This window comes from Lepidothrix coronata, unplaced genomic scaffold, assembly GCF_001604755.1.
Source record: "Lepidothrix coronata isolate B3197 unplaced genomic scaffold, Lepidothrix_coronata-1.0 Scaffold1, whole genome shotgun sequence".
Classification (NCBI taxonomy): Eukaryota; Metazoa; Chordata; class Aves; order Passeriformes; family Pipridae; genus Lepidothrix; species Lepidothrix coronata.
The window spans coordinates 14,569,078-14,584,350 of record NW_016690181.1 but is presented as its reverse complement, the minus strand read 5'-3'; the positions used below and the strand labels follow the sequence as shown (position 1 = coordinate 14,584,350).

General features: G+C 42.4%; 1 protein-coding gene and 1 long non-coding RNA gene across 3 annotated transcripts in view; one reads left to right on the top strand and one right to left on the bottom strand.

Moving 5' to 3' along the window:
* Positions 1-2,209: 2,209 nt before the first annotated feature.
* Positions 2,210-13,037, bottom strand: LOC108493637. The gene is made up of 3 exons (XR_001873549.1): positions 11,599-13,037; positions 10,006-10,074; positions 2,210-2,687 (listed from the first exon to the last, which is right to left on the bottom strand). It is a non-coding gene; the product is annotated as an uncharacterized LOC108493637 (long non-coding RNA).
* A 298-nt stretch (positions 13,038-13,335) lies between these two features.
* NUCB2 (nucleobindin 2) overlaps positions 13,336-15,273 on the top strand; it is a 29,139-nt gene continuing 27,201 nt past the window's right edge. The window contains exon 1 of one of the 2 annotated variants that reach the window (XM_017812336.1): positions 13,336-13,464. The gene's annotated coding sequence lies outside the window, so the exon portion shown is untranslated. The remainder of the gene's footprint in view (positions 13,465-15,273) is intronic. The other variant, XM_017812345.1, reaches the window with a different exon arrangement.

The following is a 15,273-nucleotide window of genomic DNA, read 5'->3' as shown; positions in this document are numbered from 1 at the left end:
GCGCTCGTCACAGCCAGCGAGCTGTGCTCAGTGCTGTAGCCATTCTTCTGTGGGGGGGTCTTCAAAAGCCTTATGACCTGTGACTTACAGCTATGGAGCAGTTTAGAAACTCATATGTGAAAGAGAAAGGCTTTACTTGAATTGTAAAGTCCTTTCCAGACAATGCAGGAAAGGAAAATTATGTGTCTACAACTACGACTCCAGTGTTAGACTGCTCCTCAGGATGTTTGAATTAAAGGCAAAACAGCTTAAATTTATCTTATTATATTTTCTTAAAGATGTACATATAAAGAAATTGTTAAATATACTGAGAAACTAAGGTTAACCAGAAAAAATACTACAAAAGTCTACCAATCCTCAGCTAATCAATACACTGATGTCCTCAAGGTGACCCCCATGTATTTGAAGGCAAAAAGTTTTAAGACCTAATTCTGGAACAACTGATGATTTGTACCAAAAGTTCAGCTAGGACTTTTTTAGTATCTACAAACTTTTTTTTCTCTAAAAACCAGCAGAGGGAGACAGGTTCTTTTTTACTCCTAAAGAAAGCAAAAGACTGTATTGCTTCCTCAAAAACGACAACTTTAGAAAATTCAGTATAATTTCCTAGATTACTCTTTCAGTGCCTTTTTTTGGTAATTTGAACTCTAATACTCACTTTTCTTTTTCTTTGTGTCAGTGTTTATCCAAGCTTAGATGGCTCTTAGATCCGCAGATGTTTAGTCAACAGTATGTTCCTATTAATATTTTGCTGTGAATTTCTTTCAGGGAGAAAGGGGATATCAGTGTTAGTAATGAATGAAAGAAAAATTAGGCTGTGGTTATATTTGAAATTCATAAAATATTTTTCATATTCACCCATATTTTATCAAATAAGTTATGTCCAGATGAGCTACTAGAACAGGGAACTGAACAGAAACAATTTGACACATTTCACTCCTTGTTTTTCTGTAAATACTTTGTGATAACTTTTTAATCTACTTTTTTTCCCCCCATATAACTCCCTTTTACAGATGGTCTATTTAATCAGAGAAGAAATTTCAATAAATGTTTTTTGGATAGAATGTGTTCTATGTGATATGCACGATTTCTATAATTTGAGGGGTTTAAATAAAATGAAGCTTCCAATAGTTCCTAGAATAGGGTGGAAGCAGGAGAGTTAGAGAACACATGCAGGAACTGTGTCAGTGCTGCAGTGTGCTCAGGAGGTACCATGGGATAGTTGTTAGTCTGATGTATGCTGTGGTAAGGGCTATTAATGTAAGAATGATGCCAGAAAAACCTGAGTGAGAAACTGCGGGCAACAGGATGCGTGCCTGGAAATAGCAATCATTCCTTGGGCAAAGATAATTGAGGTAATTGAGAAGCCTTCTGGCATTTAAAATCCCAATGACAGCAGGTCATGCTTAATGAGACATCCAAGGACAGAAGATGATAAAACTTCATATTGACTACCCACTTGAATTATCCTGTATCAAAGAGTTTAAAACAAACAGACCAGCACTACCTGCAGGAGTCTTACACAAGAGACTTCCACGGTGATCTCTTTGGAAGTCTACTAAGAAAGAGGCTACAGGGTCTTCTCCCAGCTGCCCAAATTTCTGCAACTCCATGGAAGATCCAAGTCCTCCCTGACAAAAGCTGGTGTTTCCTTTGTTGTATAAGTTAATTGCGTGAAGCTTCTTGTAGTAACCCTATGTTCATCAGTAACACAACTTAACAGTTCTTTAAGCATTTCAAGACAATGGAAATATTGTACTATTATAAAAATATTGAACAATTCCTTATGTCCTGTATTTATTTGTAGTCAAACAGTGTATATTGGTGAAAAGAAATTATCCTATCAAGTACATTCAATGAGGTGTTTTCATATCCCCGTCCAAGTCTGGATCTGTCATGGCTCTGGCCCTTAATCCTTGTATTTTGGTATACAGTTTTTTGTGGTTTTCATAGGGGAAGTTAAGTACTCCATGTATTTCCTGGAGAACATTTGTAAAAACAGTTTTCAAGTTAAGGGTCAATGATCCAAATTCAACAGATTTTATCTGAGATATTCTGGAAGCAGCAGAATTAATTAAAAATCCCTTAAATCCTTGCCATTATTTTTTAATTGGTAAATAGGCATCTTTTACTTAGGAATGACAGTTACATAACAGTAGAGCACTGGCACATTATTCAAAGGGATTTATTGCTTTTCTTTGCTGCTTACATTCATGAGTAGAAAGACACTCATGCTTGAGGGTGTCTGGATAGAGTTTTAATGAAAGTTATTTCTGAGTTTGGTGGAAAACTTTTCCAATGGGATTGCAGTAGTCAGCCCCCAGTGGAAAGAACCCAACAACATTAGGAGCCAACAACATTAATACGTGTCACAACTCACTCAAACAACTTGACACAGAGCTTTTGTGTGTGGGAGGAAAAAAAGAAATGTGTGTTCATGCATGCACAGCTCACTGAGAAACTTCCAGGAGGAGGACAGCTGATTGTCACACCACACATTTCTGGCCTCGTTACAAACCCAGTCTTTGTGGATACTCCATCCATCAGAATAAATGAACTTTGTCTGGACTGAGCTTGTGCGCCCAGGTGTAGGTGTGCAGAACATGCTGGGAATGTCCTTTCTTGTCTTCCAAGGTGTCAGAGAAATCACCTGTCAGCAAACCTTTTTGGGATCCACAGTCATCCTTCTGCAATGAAACAGTGATACATCAGGCTACAGAGAAATACAGCACTTTGTCCTAAGTAAGCAGAGCACAGGCAGTATTGAAGAAATCGGAAGTATTAATGTTAAGAAAACTGCTTATTTTCCAAATATAATTGTAATATGAAGTTTTGAATACTAATTGGCCTTTGCTTGAGAAATATACTGAAGAGTAGCTGAAGGATATAGATAAAGGAATGACATTTCAGAAGTGCCATTGGGTAATTCTGCCCATGATACCAATCTAACAGTGCAGCAAGTATTTAAGTTAATGTGCGTGTGGTGAAAGTATAGAATGGTCTAATGACTGTTAGAAATTACTAAATGGAAACATTTTTAGCTACCTCATTTTAACTAAATCTCAAACCTTTCAGAAAAAAAAAGATTTAATTGTGTATATGTCACTTGCAAATATTACTTCTAATAGAAGTGAATATTTAACTAAATCCCAAGCCTTTCAGAAAAAAAGGCTTCAGAAAAAAAATATTAAACTGTGTATACGGCACCTGCAAATACTACTTCTCTTAGAATACTGTATAGTGTTTTGGGAGAGCAGAAATTAATCATTCCAGTCAGGAATCCATCATTAAGCATGGCATTAAGCATGATCTTGGTTTTGTGTTTAAATCAATGGAAATTCTGCTGTAGTTTCACTGAAAGCATAGCCTTAAACCCCCCAAATTATCTTTGCTTCCTACCACTAAAACCAATGGAGGAATCCACCTGCAGTGTTTTGGCATCTCCCAAAGGTTCCTGGATGAATCCCTAACTCGTGAAAGCTTTGTGTTAAAATACCACACTAATGAAAAGTTAGATCCTCCAGCTATTTGTGCATTCTCTGTTAGCAAGGGCATCCTGTCCTCCTTAGTCTCACATTATTAAAAAACAAGTCCAACTCTCAGTCGTGAGACTGTGAAGTAAAGTGCCCTCCTCCTATCTAATATTAAAAACCTTTGAAAATCCACAAGGTTTAAGTAAAAAAGCCAGTATTTTTCTAAAACCTGGTGACATTTAAAACCTGAAAAATGATTAACGTGCTAGTCTTATAAAATGGCCCAACCATGCAGTGGTTCTGGAACGTTTTTCTAGAGCAGCAGAGAACACACAGTACTGATCATCCCTGACCTCTCTCTTTGGTTGAGACAGACTTTAATAGCTTGCTCTGAAGACAGACAAGAAGTCGACTTTTTTTCAACCTCGAAAATATATGAAACATACCCAGCCTTTTAGAGAATTCCCTGGGTATTTTTAAGTATGCATAACAGCTTTCACTAAAGGGAGAAGGTACAGATGTGAAACAGATGGGGTTCTTTTTTTCCCTAAATTTATTGCAATCACAAATGCAATGCAATTGGCTAAAATAGTCTAAAAATCCTATTCTCACATCACAGTTTCGTGAGCTCTGGAGTCAATGCACTGTTTTCTAAGGAAAAGGACAGATAGCTTTACAGCTGTAGAGGGCTTACACTGAAGGCATTTAAAGAATCCTTCTTTAATCTGATTTTAGTAGAAATGAAGCTTTACTCATTTTCTAGTCTAGCACCAAAATTGACAGCGTTGATCCCATGGATAATTAAAACATCCCTGGGAGTTTGGAATCTGTTATGGCCGGTCTTAAAAGGTATTATGGTGCATTCAGAAGAAGGAAGGAAACAAGGAAGGAAGGAAGGAAGGAAGATTGAACAGAAAGAACCAGAGCAAAAAGCTTAAACTATCTGTTTCTGTGACAGTGGGTATCATAATGTAATTTGTAAACATTCCATCTGACCACTCAATAAAGGGGATTTGCAGCAAACCCTGGAGTATATTTAGCCCCTAAAAACCAGGCCACACGGTGGGATGTGGTTAAAACCAGAGCTCAGATATTCAGCTTCCCACAGGCTCTTCTGTAAGTATTAGATCGTCTCCAGAAAGTCCCTTTTAACCCTAAATTACTTCAGAAATACTTTAATCCTTTCAGATATCACGGTTCAGAGAATTCACTGTTTGGAGTTAGTGAATAACATTTTCCCACATTTTTAATTTTTTCCCTCTCCTAATTAATTATATAGGTTAGGGAAACTGAAATAAGCTTGCTAGGTTATTTCACCATCTACCATTTTAGTGACTTGGCCTCAGTCATTTAAGATGAAAACAGGCTTTTACAACATTGAAGACCCTGCCACTCATTAGAAACCATTAGTTTAAAATTACAGAACAAATATTGCATTATTCTCTCAACTAAGTGCACACATGGAGATTAGGGAGTACTAATAGAGCATGACTGGCACCTTTGCAAACTTAGGACTTCAAAGGTAAATACACTGTCTGCCTAATGGCAAAAGGCAGACAGATGTGATGACAGAGGTAAAGCTTGTATTGAAAGCTTTTTTTTTTTAAAGCCATGTTTAAACCATATGCCCCTCTGTGATCATTAAGCACTGGAAATTAATGTTTTGGACTGTTGTAGTAAAGGAGGATTTAAAAGAATCTGATGCTGATATCTTCACTGGCTTTGAAAACCTTGAAATTAATAAATAACTTGACTGCAGTCTACTGGTCACACTTAGTGGTATGCAAGTCAGATTACTTTGATGCAAGACATCAATTCTTGCCCAAAATTTGAGCCCTATGAGGGACCCTATATCTGCAGTCATTAATATGAAGGAAGTTTCACCTTTACCAGATGATGAAGTCTTAAGACTGCGAGTATCTAAAACAAATTTGTGCAGTCTCTTCAGTTGGTAAAGTTTCTTAAAACATCATAGAATAGTATTAATTTAAAAATAACATAGGAAATAATATTTGTTTCCATCTCTGCATGTAGAGTCAGTCATTCCATTCGGCATGGAGACTGCATGATTTTTTGGGTAGGTTGGGGAAAGATGACCCTTCAGAAGGGTTTGAAGGGTCTCCCTGTGTTCCTTTGAACAAGAAGTTTTAGCGAGAGGCTCAGACACACCAGAGGAGAGATGAAAAGGGACTGTGGCGAGACATGCCTTTCAGTCCCCTGGTACTGGCCATTTCTTAAGTGAAACTATACACTTGCATCTTGAGGCTCACAGAAGGAGTTTGATAACACTTCTACAACAAGGAACAATTGCAGAGCGCTTTCAGATAGACTGATGAAAACTTTTACCTTGGATGTTACATTTTTATTGGGGGAGGGGATAAAATACGGAACGATGTGGGAGTGAGGCCAGAAGATGTGACAACATAAGTAAAGAAAACAAGGTCCAGAAGAATTATTGTTGTTGTCCTCCTCTATTTTACAGCTCAGTCTGTCTCTCAGGTATTTCCATCTCCACTCCCTTTCACAACTGTAAACACCGCAGGAACCACAGCAAATGCCATAAAGAAAGGCTGTATTAGCTGCCTTTAATCCAGTGTCAATACCACAAAACTGGGCAGCATGTAGCTAACCAATGCTAGGAAGATCTTAGGTGTTGGTTTCCAGAGCAGTTTTTCCACTTCTACGTTGTATCAACAGGTTTTGAATTTTATTGGCTTTTTATATCCAGTGTGGCTGTTGCTCCACAACCTGTAATAACTTCTTTGCTTCACAATCTATGGAACTCTTGGCTTAATATTTCCCTATTTCACAAACTAAGTATGAACACTAACCACCATAAAATATTTAATATTGAAACTGTGATGGTCATTTAGTTGCACAGTTAATTCATGTTGGGTTTCCAAAATTATTTTAAAGGCACGACTATTCTTTTTCTATCCTTATTTAATTTCTGGTTCTGCAAAAACATATTCTTGAGACTGTTAGTTGCAGAAGTATATGGCAATCTTGGTTTTTTTTTCTCCACAAGGTTTTCTGTTCCTTTTGCTTCAAACCGTCTTTCTCCTGCTTTCCCTCCCTCCTCCCCATGCCAGGAATCGATCAGGCCAACCACATAACTTTTCATCCAAATTAGATACATTTGGTAAAATTACTGGTTAAGATACAAAAGCAAATGTCGACACAGAATCAATCTTTTGAAATAAACCTCAAGCCATGCAACAAAGTGTTATACTGATCTGTTAGTTTTCCTACTCCAGGATATGTAACTGCTTTTGAAAGCACTTGCATTATGATTTATTTCCATTCCTCTGTGGTAGGTAGAAGACTATTTCCATTTTCTAGATACAAGCTCGGCAGAGGCAAGAAAATTACAAACAATGCTCTTTCAAATATTCTTACCCAATCTTATTTTTATGAATAGTTTTGAAAGTGAGGAAAAATATTTGCAATGCTGCATTAAACATGTATGAATTAACAAAGAATAAAGATCAGTGGTTGATAAAGTACAAAGGGAGACAGAAACAGAGTGAAACAACTTTTAAGCTACTTTTATGTTCAGCTAGGGTTTATGTAGGTCAATGCAAACCTTGCAAATTCCCCTCTGGCACATCTTTTGTAGAAATCTCTCTTTAAAATTTCATCAAAGAAAGGAAAAGTTGGGATGATGTCCCTTTCTGTAACAAAGTAGCTCCTTGCCACAGATTATTTACACATCTTGCTCATAATAATACTTCTGAATAGAAAGTGTTTCATCTCTGAGATAGACAAAATGTTTCCTGATGGCCAGGGTCCAAAACAACACAGGATGGAGCAGAACTTGCAACCATATCCTCCCATTCCTGTAACATTCAAATTCCCTCAGCAAGTTTTTCAGGAACGAGATAACATTAGGGCCCAACAAGGACATCAACAATACTTTTTAATAAATACTTTTTTCTTTTTCAGTGTGAGAAACAAATACACATGCAGTCTATACCTCATTGTTCCACTGAGCACAGAGATACACTTGGGTGTTTTGTTTTCAGTTTCCAAAGCTGTCAGCACCATTCTACAGATGTCCACAAACACGTACATTTCATTTCAGATGTAATCAGATGTAACAGAGGATAAAAGGGTGCTTCACACTGGGCAGGGTCTAGAAAGGCTGGGGAAATGGCTTCCAGACCAAAATGCTCTTGCTACCCTTTGACTGAAAGATTCAGTCTTCAGCACATTCCCCACAGAAGAGTAGCAGGGGAAAACATATAGACTAAGTCTTGCAATTAAAGATAAACTCTCATCAGGAACGGCAGGCAGAGCCTTCCTACCCTTCAACAGATCAACACTCCCACCAAACTTAGTGTCATCTGTGAACTTAATGAGGGTGCACATTTAAAAACCTAAAGGAAAAGGCAGACCTTTGGCTTGTACAATTCACGGCATCAAAGGTAATAGCACTTTCCACCCACAGTGCCTAAAGAGCAAAACTGCACTTTTCACAACATGCATAGGAAAGGGAAAAGTCTGCCCTGGACTTTAATCTCTTAAAGATAAATCAGATCCTACCTCATCTTTCTCCACAAAGCAGTTAGAAAGCTTATACTTTAACTTTGATTTGCAATCCAAAAGGTGGGATAAATTCAAAGAGCAGATGATGGTTGAGAAATTGTAGCACGCGATATACAAAGGGAAGACAGGCAGCAACGTTCAGCATGTACCTCTGAATCTACCACATGATTGCATTGCTTTTTTCGTGTGTTATGAAAAATAGTGACCATTTCTATTTACCTTCATCATACCACTCTTTACTACCCTTTACAAGGGTAGACCTTTGTGTCATACTTACCATAGAGATGTACGATGGATTTATGCCACAATATAACAATTCTTTTCCTTTCATACTATTATTTTCCTAGCAATTCCATTCCTCCTAATACTTGCTATTTTGACCTCCACTAAGCACTGCAGCAATGTTTTCACAGAACCTTCTTATTACACATCCACTATCTGAGCAGTAAGAGAGCTAGTCCAAAGCTTGCCATTTTGGGTTAAAAAAGCCAAGACTGCCATTTCTTCAAGGCAAATCAGTTTACATTACTAACATATAATTTATTGCTTCATCACTCAGCTACTGAGTATCATCAGATACTCTGCAGATCCAAAGTAAAAGCTTTACTTGCAATGTTATTGCTCTAAGTAATTCCCTGTCATCAGCAAACTTTCTCACATCATTTTGTACCCCCCTTTGGGAACATCTATGATAACGCTGAAGCACAGAGACCTGGCATAAATTCCTGGGAAACATCACTGCTGACTTCTCTCCACCCCACATTAGTCCAAGGTTTATAAAAAAATAACAGTTAATAAAGTCCCAGAACCCCTAAACATCACAAGAATAAAGCCCACATGTTGACTGCTCCTTTTCGCCCTGCAATAATTGAGTGATAATCACACGCATATAATTACAACAAGACAGAAGCAGATATAATTTTAAAAGACAGGCATTTCTTAAAATTAATACCACAATTTTGTAAATATCTGGTTGATACTTAGCCTTTGCCAAAAATTCAGATGCTACTTATCTGCTTTGTGGAGAGAATGGCGTTATAGAAACTGCAGATAAGTTAAAAAAAAATACAATAAAATGTAAAGAAATATTGATTTGCATGAGAAATCAAATAAAAACTGCATCAGAAATCAAGTGCTACCTTTTCCTTTAACGAGACATTTCTATTATTTCTTGTTGCATGTGAGATTTGTGTCATACATATGCCCTATATGTCCATTACCACAAGACTTTCTGTTTCTACTTTTGAAGAGTATTTCCATTACTGGAAATGAGAAGCCAAAAAAGTGCTGTAAGTGATACACTTCCTGCTGCAACCACAGTACCCTACTTTTTACTTCCTGTTTTTCTTGGTGTCCGTTATTATCATCTCATTTTCAAGGCACCCTCTCTTCAGTTAAGAGTATCAAAATTGCTTGTACCAAGTTACAAGTCTTACCTCCTTCTTACACAAGATATCATTCCTCTTCTGTCTTCTCTTTGTGATTTCTCCATGTTGCTTCAAGTCTAAAATTATCCTCGTGTCCTGTACCAGCATTAATACTTTTCTACACCTTTAGAACAGTTCTCCCTCAACTTACTCTATACTTGCCTTCTGAATGTATTATGGGTCTTGCCCCAGTTCTAACTCAAAGTATTTTAGAGGAAGATTGTGCTTGTTTCTCTGAATACATCTCCTTCTGTGTTACTAATGTAGCTTTGTCAGACATGATTTGCCCCAATGAAGCCATGTTGGCTGTTAGCAATCACCTCATTTTCCATGTGCCTTAGCACAGCTTAAGAGTTACCATCATTGGAGGGGTTGTTGACACAGCCCCAGAAAGCTGGGGATCCACCCTACCCAGAGGTTCTCCACCCTTCAGTTAAAGCAGTTAAAGGAGCCTGACATGAAACAGCCACATAGTTTTTGGAGAGAGAAAAATAAGTAGCAGGATTAACTAGGCTACAGTGCTTCTCAGCTTGTGATTGGGAGAGGGTGAAAATAACCTGAAAACAGTTAAAGCTGTGATTGAAATCTTCTCCACTAAAGCAGCAGGCCTGACAACAGCATGGGGCCTGTGAGGAAAAAAAAGAAATTATTATCTTTCAGGAGCTGGTTATTTGTTTCTAAAACTACAAAATCACAGAATCATAGAAGGAGTTGGATTGGAAGGAACCTTAAAGAGTATCTAGTCCAACCCCTCTGCAGTGAGCAGGGACATCTTCAACTAGATGAGGTTGCTCAGAGCCTATTCAACCTGACCTCTACATCTAAATGTACATCTACAACTCTGGGCAATCTGTTTCACCACTGTTTCACCACCCTCATTGTAAAAAACTTCCTTCTTCTTTCAAATCCAAATCAACCCTTCTACAGTTTAAAGCCATTTCTCCTCGTCCTGTTACTATTACCCTACTACCTGCTCTTGCAAAAAAGTCTCTCTCCAGCTTTCCTGTAGGCCCTCTTTAGGCACCGGAAGGTGCTGTAAGATCTCTGAGGAGCCTTCCCTTCTCCAGGCTGAATAACCCCAACTATTTTAGAGAAGACAGATAGCTGGAGAACAGCTGCATCTCCAGGAAAACCAACTAACAGTCACCCTGATCCTCACTGCACCCATCCTGCACACGGACACGCTGCACTGGCCATGCACGCGCGTGCACTACACCAGCCTCAAAACCTCTGGCACCACCAGCAGAAGGGCTTTGCTCCAGCCCCCTGGCACCACCCACCTGCCTGAACCACATCTCTCATTTGTATTAACTATCTCCCAGCTCTTCTGCAAAGGCAGCATCCAAGGAAAACTATGCTGAGCTGCAGGCATGGAGGGGAGCAGCTCCAACATGTCACCTCCAGGGTCCCAAGCGTGATCCTCCCTGTGCCAGTGCCCTGCTGCTCCAGGTCCTGGGAAGCACATCCCACCCTACCATAACCCAGGTGGGAAGGCTGGGAGGGTCAAGGTTACCAAGGAACAGTGGGAGGAGGAAAAAAATTGTCCCTCCTGCTGTGCGCACCATTGTCCTTACTTCCCACAATCTGTTCTGCTGAGCACAAGGCACACTGCACAGGAGTCCCCTTCTCCTGTCCGTGCCTCACCCACCTGGACACTGTGGGGGGCTGTGTCACAGCCTTGCTAAAGTCACAGTAAACAGCTGTCACTGCTCTCCCCTTGTCCCATGAGGACATTCCTCCAAGCAAAGCCCATGTTGGTCCTGCCACAGCTTGTCCTTGGGGAAGCTGTGCTGGGTGTTCAGTGATGTCACCTTGCCCTGCAATGTGCCTTCAAGCCACCTTCTGGCAGGCGTCTGAGAAGGGCAGGTTCTTCCTGGAAACCTGCTGGAAGGTTCCCACAAAGGACCTGCCTCCAATTCTTCCAACAAGGCAGAGAGAGCTCCTTTTTGGAATGGGCAAACAAGAGGCCACAAAAGCTTTGTCCTTCATACAGGCAAAGAGTAAGGGTGCACCTCTGACCGAACCCATCCCCACTCCCAGGTGCCCACCTCTCCCTCGGGCTTTGTGCTCTCCACACTCCAAGGGCGGAGCCGAGGCACAGGGAAGAAGAGTCCATGCAATGCTTGGCAATCGGCAGTTCTAGTGCTCACCTCCCTTTCCTTCTTTCCCTTCTCCAGTGGCATGTCCGGATGCTTCGCCCCTCTCATCCACTGTCCAGCACGGGATGCTGTGTCGAAGGGGTGTCACTGAGGACCCCTGACCCCCTCAGAATGTTGTTGCCACGGTGTCGCTGAGGGGACCCCAGGCATGGGATGAGGAAGGTGCTGGAGCCAATGGCTCCTGAGGAGAGATAGGGGGTGGTCCCTGTGCCCAAGGGACAGCCAGTCTCACACAGGCAGCACAGCAGGTGGGAGCGAGACCCAAGAGAGGGGACCTCAGCCCCCTCAATCCTCGTCCTTCTCCCACATCGGGGCATCTTTCAGGCCACAAACTGCCTGCAGCTGACTAAATTCCAGTGCTTCCAGGTCCCCAAAATGACAGTCAGGAAACTGGTAAAGAATGCTGACTGACCCCAAAACTGTTTCTAAAGTGAACTGTAGGTAGGAAAATGATTTTCTAGTCTGTAACAGTATCTTCTTGAGAGAGGGAAACATCCAAGTAGTGTCAGCCCTATTACTTTAACAGCTTTGTTACCACAGATGTCATCATAGACAGTTTACAGCCCCATTTTATTTTACCTGCATAACCCAGAAGCTAAAATTTCAACCACCACTTTGGACCCATTATAATTAAGTCTCAACCCTGTGGCAGTTTTGAGTTTCTTCCCTAGGCTGAGTAAATCCCACAATAATTTATTTTTTCTTCTGATTTGTATAAACTATTGCAACAGTTTCTTAAAAAAAATTAACTTCTAGATGCTTATCTTGTAAATTAGAGAAACAGAAATACAATGCACAGTGATAAAAGTTCTTCAATAATTTGTACATATCAATACATCTCTTTAAATGGCTCACAGTATTGAGACACCATCACTGCTTATTCCAGAAATTGGTATTTCATAGGAAGTGCAGTGCATTTGCTATCACAGCTACCATTTACCTACCCACTAAAACCAACTTTTCTGAGTATTTTCTGAGCACTTCTAGTGCAAAACAAACGCCTAGAGCATACAGAAAACAATTGCCAAAAAAACCCCACCCAGATACCATACTCTGAAACCAGGTAGGAATGGAAATACACGAATCAAACCTTACACAAATGTGCAAGCTGAAAATAATTTCCTAAGTTGTTTGATCTGCATGGATCTTAAGACTTTTCTCCCCTAAGAGGAAGGGAAAACCAGGTCTGAAGGCTCAAATGAGTGAAAAGAAACAGGAAAAACAAGAAGTGTGCCCGAAGATACATTTTCGAATTTCTACATCCCAGCTCACGCCTGGACAGGGAACAGCAGCGATTTACTGCGACGGAGAGCTTCGCACAGGGTACTACGGGGTGTAAGGCGCGAGTTGTCTCCCGAGGTGCAAGGACAGTGCCAGCGTTGCCTCGGAGGATACAGGGGACCCACCGAACACCCAGATCCCTCCCTCGTCCCTCATCCCTCATATCCCTCATCCCGTCTCCCGCCCCCGGTGACGTCAGCGGCGCGCGGCCCGGCCCGGCCCCGCCCCCGCGGCCCCGCCACGTCCCTGCTCGGCGGCGCGCGCGCGTCACGGCGCGCCGGCGGGGCCGGCCGGGCCAATCGGGGCGCTCCGCGACGCCCGCGAGGGGTCAGCGCCGGCCAATGGCGGCGCTCCGGGGGGCGGGCGCTGTGCCCATGGCAACGGGCGCGGGGCCGCCGCGGGGCTGTCGCACCGCTCCGCCCGCGCCGCGCACCGAGCGCCGCACCGAGCACCGCACCGGCAGCCGCGGCCGCTCGGGGGACACCCGGGCACGCTTCGCCCCTCCGCCCCCGCGCTCAGGAGGCACCTCAGCGTTGAGAAGCAGCGGCTCCTCTCCCGCCGCAGCGGGACCCAAAGGTAGCGCCGCCCGTCCCGGTGCCCCCGCCGGTGGCGGAGGCCCTGGCGGCGGGGCGGCTGCCAGGTGGGAGGCGGGGTGGGGTGCGTGTCGCGGGGGTCTCGCCGCCCTCCCGCCTGCCGGGTTCGAAGCCAGGGGGGTCACGGTGAAATCGCGGGGCTGCCTCCCGTGCGGGGCAGCGCAGCTGAAGTTTTTCCGGGCGGCTCCAGATGTGTGTGTGTGTCCCCTCCATCCCTCGCTCCATCCCTGCGGCCGCAGGTACCCGCGGATCCGGGCGGTGGGTGAGCTGCAGAGCGATGTAGAGCGCCAGGGGAAAGGAAGGCAGAGCTGGCAGCGGCAGCAGCTGCAGCGGGAAAATGTTGGGTGGCTGGTAATTCCACAACCGCAGGGGAAACTTGGGCAGGAGACTCGACTGATTTCATTAGAAAGGGCAGAGCTTTTCGGCGTTACTGTCATAGAATCACACAATGGTTTGGGTTGGAAGGGACTTTAAAGATCATCCCGTTCCAACCCCCTTGCCTTGGTCAGGGACACCTTCAGTTAGACCAGGTTTTTTAGAGCTTCATCCAGCCTGGCCTTGAACACTTCCAGGGATGGGGCATCCACAGCTTCTCTGGGCAACCTGTTCTAGTGATTCATCAACCTCACAGTAAAGAATTTTTTCCTAATATGTAATCTAAACATGTTTTCTTTTGGTTTGAAGCCATTCCCCCTTGTCCTGTCACTACATGCCCTTGTAAATACATCTCCCTTGTCTCTTTCCTGTAGGTTCCCTTCAGGTAGTGAAAGGCTGCAATTAGGTCACCCCAAAGCTTTCTCTTTTCCAAGCTGAACAATCCCAGTTCTCTCAGCCTTTCCTCGTAGGAGAGGTGCTCCATCCCTTTAATCATCGTGGTTGCCTCCTCTGGACTTGCTGTAGCAGATCCATGACCTTGTGCTGGGGACCCCAAAGCTAAATGTCTTACTGTACTATTACTGTAATACCACTGGAGGAGTTCCATAAAATACCCCAGTGCTAGGCTGGCCACTGCACTCAGAAAATATTCCAGAAGAGGAAAAAAAGTTGAGATATGGCTATAGACAGGTAACATTTTTTGGATGAAATGAATATGTCTGAGGTTTTCAAAAGAGTTTGTGTTTGGCAACACTTTTTAGGAAGCCCATAGGAGAAAAAAGCCTCTGTTGTTTGAGTTGCAAGTATTTGCTGTGGACAGATAACATCCAGTAGTTTCAACACGAGACCATCACATATGAACAATGAAGCACCTGTGCACCCATGGGATCAACTTCACTGTGGAGCTTTTGTGGGCTTTTCTTTGGTCATTTTGTTTTCTCCCACTCTGAAGAAAAGTCCTGTGGTTGACTCAGTATTGGTGCAGCTCTAGTCTGAATTCCTAAGTGACCATCCCTCTCAACCAAACAGAGCAGCACAGGGAAGATTCCTACTGTGAACACTGGGTAGGAAGGGAAGAGCCATTCAAAAACTTTGAACCTAGGTTTTATTGTAACCTTTATGGATAGTTTATGGGAGAAGCCTGCATTTCTGTGAGCGCTTAGGATTCAGTTGTATCTCTAATTGTCATTTGCTACACAATGGTCTTGTGCAGTCATAGTGCCACGTCCACCATGACTGCAGATTACTAACCTAATTACATACCCTACCTCCTACCCGTGGTTACCTTTTATTCACCACTGTAATCTCTTGGATGGTAGCAGTATTTTATTTCAGGATAAGAAAGGTAATTATATAAAAAAGAGTAGCATAAGTCTATCCGTAAACAAATTGTGTTGGTGTAGAACAATGTGAATCT